Source organism: Nyctereutes procyonoides, unplaced genomic scaffold (genome assembly GCF_905146905.1).
Source record: "Nyctereutes procyonoides isolate TBG_1078 unplaced genomic scaffold, NYPRO_anot_genome, whole genome shotgun sequence".
In the NCBI taxonomy this organism is placed as follows: domain Eukaryota; kingdom Metazoa; phylum Chordata; class Mammalia; order Carnivora; family Canidae; genus Nyctereutes; species Nyctereutes procyonoides.
The window spans coordinates 20,097,935-20,103,958 of NW_026575042.1; positions in this window are offsets into that span (position 1 = coordinate 20,097,935).

Sequence of the window (6,024 nt, forward strand, 5' to 3'; positions counted from 1 at the left end):
GGAAAGAAAATCTCCTTATGTCTGTGTAGGACATTACTGAAGAGTTTTTAAATACATCTCATTTAGTCTTACAATCACTTTAAGTAGTTTACACTTCTTATGTAAAAGAGAAAAAGTTACGTAGGGATTGGAGAATAACATTAAACTTGAATTATATATCGAATCCTTGACTAAAGAGCTTCCTCTTACCCATCCCCAAACAATCCCAGGAACATAAGCTCTCTCTATATATAGATCAAAAGAGTCTTACAAAACCACTCTGCCAAGAAGGAGACCCCAAGCCCAGTAGTCCTCTATTATATGTAACAGTTGAGAGCAAACTCCAGGCCCAAACATCTGGGGTTTATAGTCCAACTCTCTATTCAGTAGCTGTATGTCCTTGAGCAAATTACTTACACTCTCTGAGCCTTGGTTTCCTTTATCTAGAAAACAGAATTATTTCTTGGGGTCAATAGTGGCGTGCCGGTCAACATTTAACCACCTGTCTGGGGTATAGGAATACCTTATGAATGTGTATGTATTTTTTTAATGAAAGGATATATAGCACACAATTTATAAATGTATAAAAAATAAAATAGCATTTAACTATAAATCCAGTATAACCAAAAATGATCTCACAGAACATATTCATTTTTGCTGACATTGCAACTGACAAGCACAGTTCTGACATGAATATTGCTATTTTTAAGTCTACTAAGAAAACAAACAAAACAAAAATTGTATCAGAACTTGATTTGTTCATCAAAAATGTGTGCAACTTCTTTGCTGAATTGGATAATGGTTTGCAAATACTGGACTAGATCGTCAATGTTCCATTTGTAGTGTTTAATGGCTACAGGCATGAGACACTTTTAATTTGTATTACTAACACTTTCTCCATCACTTAAATCTAGAAAACTAACAAAATAAGTCAAGCCCTTATTTGCTGCTTTCCAAAGTATAAATAATCCTACCACGGTCAATTTTGAGCTACCAATGTGCCATCACTTAGGGAGCTGGGAAGAGATGTGCAGGAACACCATTATAAAGTATTGCCACCATACCCATAAAGGTTTTGAGCCTCAAAAACATAAATAACATAAAATGTAAAATAATTAGGAAGTGAAGAGTTTTGAATATTATGTTCTCAAATATAATTGTACACTTATGTAATTTAATTTTTAATAGTGCCTGTTTCTAACTACCAGCTCGTAAATTCCTGGAAATATAACAGTGAGACCTCAAGAGACCTTCTAGGCTCCAGCACACTATGGCTAGAACAGCATTTCCTAGCAATTACTACTTAAGATGCTATGATTGGTGGTCATTTGCTCCATGTGCACACAACTTCCACAACACTCTGGACTAGTTCCCTGGATTTTCACGGAAACTCATTTTGCCTTTGGATTAAAATAAATCCTTGAGCGGTACATGTATGTTCAACAAATATAAGTAACGAATAACTAAACCACGAGTTTATTCCTCCAAAGTCTTGTTAGATAAAACAGCCTAGAGAGAAACCTAACTGTAGGGAGCAAGAAAATGATCAAGAGAGAATGAAAGTGTAGGTGCTTTCCACTTTGGAAACTACCTACTTGCAACTTAACTGCAGGACCTCAACAGGAAATGAAATGGCTGGTGTAGGGGGGAAAAACAGATGAAAATTTACAAGCAAAGCAACAAACTAATGTGGGGAGGGGTGTGCCAGAGGGAACTGCTGGGGTTAGGGACAAGGCAAATTCAGAGAAAAATGAAACTGCAGAAAAGAAAAAACACAGAACTTACCTTAGAAACTTTTTAGAAGATCATATTCAATTCTGTGGTCCCCAGCAGGAAAAAGGAGGAAAAAGAAATCTGAAAAGACCATTTTCATCCCATGTATTTGAATCTTCTTTAAAACACCAGTCTCACCCTCTTTAGTAATATTAAAAGGTGGAGGAACTGATAATTTTGAGTCCATCTTTACATGCTTGGGACCGTGCCCCATAGAAAGCATTCTGGAGAGGTTGTGAGTGCCTCCAAGACTGCCCTTATGGTTTCTCCACCAACTTTGACTTTGTGAAGAGCAACTCACTACTAGAACACAAGCTATAACCTGTTGCTAAACCTTTAGACAGACCAAGAATTAAGAAAAGCAAATGTGACAAATTTTAACAGGCCCAAGTAAGTGTGAAAACTAAAACCAGATCCATGAATTAGCTGTCTTTACTCATTTACTCACATGCAGCACTTCCAAAATTCAAAGGAATTTAATCAATTTTGTTTTCCATCAAGCACACATTTAGAGCTCAACATTTCTTTATACTGTGCAAAAAGGGACAAAACACAAATTTGTACAATACTCCACAGAATATGATCAATATACTAATCAACACCCAAAATGTGTTAACATTATTTCCTCCTGAAAGCACACCTTCCAAGGGGCCCCAAGAAGCACTCAACACAGAAAAAAGGGGGGAGCACTACTTGGCAGAGGAAGTTCAGGAAAACTGCATCCCACTGAATCCTTCCTTAAAGAATTCACAATACACACTTGATCATTAGAGAACAGGACTAACATAAAGACATCTCAGTAACCTCGTTAACCCAGCATTTCCAAGTTTATTTCATCAAGGAGCCCATTTCTCTCACAGAACAGGAATTAACATCCACAGAAAAGAAGTATTACTGGTCTAGGAAACAACTGTAGGGACTGCACTGAAGATTTAAGTAACTGCCTCAACTCTACCGACATGGCTACCACCCCTAGGGAGTGGGGCAGTGGTCTTGCTGAGGCACCTTAACCCACTCATAGCCAAGGCTGTGTTGGCTAGATCAAGCACCCCCTTCCTTTCTCAGATCATCCCCCTCTAATAAAGATTACCTTACCAGATACAACAAACTACTATTTAGCTATTACAGAAAACAGCAACAATCGTTGCTGGACTCTAAACAAACTAAAATCTTTTAAGAAGAGCCCTGCATATACATGCTCCACCACGCTATATCAGGTATTTAGGTAAGACGTCCTGCCTATGCTCAGGGGAAAGTACTAAGTTAGTCTTACAAAAACACTGAGATAGAAAGATACCAAAAACCACGCATTTGGTTAGAAATAATATTTATTATCCCCTCCCCCCACGTACAGATTACTTTTCAGAAACATGAAGGTATTATCCATGTCCTCATCAATAACAGTTTGTAGAAAATAAACTTAATTCATATCTTGACAATATATTTCTATCACTTTTTTAAAACAATAGCCATTTTATTTTTCCACGTTAGTTCAAGAATAGCTTCAAGTTTTATGTTCTGAATCAAATCAAGACAATCTTGGTTTATAGGCAATTTCCTGACAGATCCCATCCCCCCAACCCCTAAAAAAAATTCTATATCCTAAGTGATAAACTCTTCTTGTACATTCAGCAAACTTTATATTGGAAAAGAAAATGAATAATTGAGATAGGTACTTAATCTCGTGCACAGTAATAAATCTAGCTGAGCTTCTACACCTTGCTTTGCAATGATGTTTACATAAAATAAATCATTTCTTATCAAGTTACAATGGTAATTTCTTGAAATGTAGATACAAAAGCTATACACTTAATCCACTGAAATTGCCTTCTAATTTTTCATCTGTAATTAAACCATCGCCATAAGGAAAAGCTTCAACTCAAGAAGATGCTTCCCCTTTCCCTCAGCTATTTCTCTCTAAAAGCTTGAATCCTCTCTCAGATCATGTGAAGAGATACATTAAAAGCACAGAAAAAAAAGTTTTAGCTTGCTGACATAATGCCCTTAAGTTTGCTGACATAATGCCCGTATTTTAACCTTAAAATGTAAAATCAGAGTTAAAGCATCACTTAATTCATACAGTACATTATCAATTAATCAACAGTGTCCCACTAACCCAGAAGTTTCCCAAACTGGTTGTCTTCTCCACATTTAGTAAGTTTATACCCAATGACTCAAAGAATGTGCTTATAATAGACTGCTGGTTTAATTTTAGTAGTTTTAATATTGGGCTATTTTCAAATATAGAGATGCTACAAGTGGCATATGAACTATTAATTTTGTTTCCCATTACCTACAGGAAGAATTTGTTCAAATAAAATTTTACAAGACAAAATGTGAACCTACATACCTATATATAGATGTATACATGTATATATTGACCCTAACTAAAGTTTTATAAGCAATACTAACATAGTTCTGGTTACACATTCCTAAAGACAGTAATTGTTTTAAAGATAACATGTTATAAAGAGGCTTATGCAAAAGGCAAAAATTAAGAATAAACATGATCTTTGAGGTTTTCAGGATTACTTCAAAAAGCCGTTTCTATCCCCCATAGAAGAAAACTATGCATTTATCTTAGGAAAAAAAAATTATAAAAAGATAATGCTATCATGTAAAGAATTCACAAAAACTAGACTGTAGATCCCATAAAAGTCTTACCTACGTAAGGTAAATCACAATTATGGTTCATATTGTATTACAGACATCACCATCACCTTTCCTCTTTAATAATGAGAGGATTTAACTTCTTTTTTTTACTTACTTAACAAGTGCCACAGAAATTCAAGTCCCAGTAGCAACAAGTTAAACAAGATTACAAAATAAGGCATTCTGCTCACATGTCATTAAAGCAACAGGCTGAGTATAGTAAAGCGGGCTCTTTCCATTCTTACAGTTTTATATAATCCAAAAATTATACAGAAGACAATCTTTTCAAAAAATTCCAACTAACTGCTATTTTCCAGGGAAACAGAAAAACACACAGAAAATCCTCAGCTCTATTTCTCCCACTGCTATAAACAGAGGCTGATCTCTATTTAATAAAGCCCAATATTAGAAATGTGGATGAAATGTCTCTGTACCATTTCTAAGCCTGTAGGTCACACACACTAAATGATTTCTCAAAGTATAGATTAAATCTAATTTGAAAAAATCCCTGTAGTGTTATTTAGAAGAATAAAAAAAAAAAAGAGTGGACTCAAACACACTTGCACACACACACATACACACACATACACACACATACACACCACACACAGCCAACACATCAGTTTTCTTAAAACATTGATTGGTTCTCCAAAAAGAATCAAAATATTTATCATCAAGCTGCAGCATGTGTATAAGGAGCAGCAATGAAACCTTTTTTTAGTACAAGGAAAGAATCTGAATGAACTTTTAAACAACTAGTACCTTGAACCAAAGATTTTACCAAAGATGAACTCTAAAATACATACTTTTTAAAATCTGAACTCAACTGCCTGTTGGTACTTTTACATTAAGTGCTGCTTAAATAAAAATAGAGCATAAATTCAATAATCTACTGTCTAAACATTTAAAGCAATGGTTATGTCATCAACAGGTAAAATGCACCTAATTTGAGTCTTTGACACCTCTTGTTTTAAGTTTATTGTATGATAAAGTTCTTCACAGTTTAAAATATTGTGAAGAAATGTGTTTATGTGTAACTATATTCACATAGATATTATGTACACATACTATGTATCTGATGTACCCATAAACTTTAAGTATGTGTGTGCCAGGAGGATACCCCACACATATGCAGGAACCTTGAATAATAGGTTGGAGTGGACTCTGAAATGATTTTTCAGAAATACTTAGAAATAAGGAAAGAATATTATTATGAATAATTGTAATAACAAAAATTTACTTTATTTACATAGTGCCTATCTCCCAAGAGGTAAATATGCTTTATAGACATTTTTTAGTATCTGCGAGGTGGGGCATTAAGAACACTATCAATTTTCATTTTCCACAACCAACTAACCTGCCTGGGATCATATACTTTACAAGCAGCAGAACAAAATCCAGACATGAAGATCTCCTAACCTGCAACGTCTCCAATTACCAGGTCAAATGGTCTGTGGTGAAATCAAGTCTTCATCATACAACAGAATTTCTACCACTAAAGATTAATTTTTAAGTCCTCATATACTTGTGATTGTGCGTTATATTTATACCACAGGGAGATCAAAATGATTTTTGGTTTTGGCAGATGAAAAAGTCTAACATTCAGTGTGACTATAATTC